Raw genomic sequence first — 1,999 nt, forward strand, 5'->3', positions numbered from 1 at the left:
GCCTCCACACTACACAGCCGCGCCCCCGCCTTCCGCACAAAACTTTACCCCCCACACATGACAAGGCAACCCCCCCCCCCCCCCCCCCCAAAAAAAAAAAACAAAAAACCCACATCTGAGCGCGCAGAAGAGACTGGCGCGTCACCGCTCCCTTTATAGTACAGGAGCTTTTCTAAGACATCCCGAAACAATAACTAATATTAAACACTGGGCCGAGCACGCGCAGATATGGCCAGTGCGCACGCAAACGCAAAGAGACTGGTAAATTAAAGCACATTAGAGCCTACTTTTACGGGCTAACCATGCCGTTAAACAGGGCTGCGTTTCCTTCCGTGGAGAATAATCACTTGTAATTATGTCAGTAATTATTATGTCGACTTGCAGGGGAAAAAGAAAAGAAAAATCGAGGTATGTGCTAGTTTTGTTAGGCTTGCATATCTTAGAAAAAACACCCCCCTTCAAAAAAAACTTTTGAAGAGGTGACAGACCACGCAGTAGAATATATTTAGCTCAGCACACATCAGAGCCTTTTTTTAAATTGAAAATAAAAGGAAGGAAACAAAAAGACACAAACCCGCAAACTGCCTCTTATTATCATGGGGAGTTTGTTTTAATTAAACCAAGCTTTATGGGACGTTAGTGATAAATTAAGTTCCCCTGGCAGGCTCGCAGGGTTGTAAAAACACAGTGAAGCAGCGCAAAAGTGAAGCGTTTTTTCTCATCCCCCCCGCAAAGGTGAGAAGATGTAACCGTCACCTAACAGATAAAAAGAAAACTTCCACACCTGTACAAACCCTGCCTGTGTACCTGTGTCCTCTGCTTCATTTTACTTTATTATCACACTTGTTCGACTTTGTCTGCACATCTCTCATCCCCCTTTTCCCTTTTTGTAGAGGAGTGAAAGGTTTGTGTGTCTGCCCGTTTGTGACAGAGAGAAAATGGGTTTAGGGAATGTCTCTGTTCTTTCTCAGCTGTTTCAAAGTAAATCTAAGACGAACAGAGGAAATAAAGAATTGAAAACATGAGCAGACAGAAGCAGGCGCAGATGTGTTTCTTTTAGTTTCGCTCGCAGGACGACATGGCGAGAAGGATGATGGAGTGAAGAGACACCAGACGTCCTGCGCTTTTTGCAGTCTGTGTAACGCCATCATTCTCCAGGTTTAGAGTTCAGTTTGAGTATCCGGTGTGCACATTTCCATCCGTAATCATTTTGTCCACTGCCTTGCCTCCAATAAAATGATCACAGACGTCCTATTTCCAAACGTGGAACCATTACTTCGCATACAGTTCGTGTTACTTCCTGTCAATCTGCCAGTGTGTCCTGATCAGAGATTTACTGCAGGTCACTGTGGATTGATGACTGCACGAGAACAGTGGTGGTTTATGTTTTAAACACTTTGACTTCATTTCTCTTCTCTCTGTAAAACCTCACCATAAGACTTTTAAAATGAGCGTTATGTCGGATTATAACCACATCCCTTCTCCATTAGAGACACACCCAGGTAATATTACACATCTCCTGTGCATAGACGGAGAGAGGAACAAGCGTTCTGCATCCACATATAAACACACAAATACATGTGTGCTGAGCTACAAATGCTGCTGTCATAACCCCGAATCGAGACTAAGTAGCTAAAATGGTACAAATTTTCACTCTGCAAACATTCACCACTTGTTTTGAATTATGAGGGACCAAAGTGTGAGGACATACAAGACCGAGTACAGACTGTCTCGTTTGTCTTCAACTGGGACAATTTTGAGCAAACAGAAACATGCATTTTTTTTCCTCTCCTGTTTATAGGAAGGTACTTAAGTGACCATCAGTGTCTTGTAGATTTAGAGTCTCTGGGGAACACAAAACATTCGTTCGTGCAATTTAGTGGTTAAGGTCCTGACCGAGCTGGGATATCCGACACCTTATGTTGTCCCATGTTTGGTCATGACAGGATACTTAAGAAGGGAATTTCTAGGATTTTAAGTTACCAAACCACACAGCATG

This window comes from Rhamphochromis longiceps, linkage group LG11 (assembly GCF_057381845.1).
Source record: "Rhamphochromis longiceps isolate RC_006_pf linkage group LG11, R_longiceps_female_GT1.1, whole genome shotgun sequence".
In the NCBI taxonomy this organism is placed as follows: Eukaryota; Metazoa; Chordata; class Actinopteri; order Cichliformes; family Cichlidae; genus Rhamphochromis; species Rhamphochromis longiceps.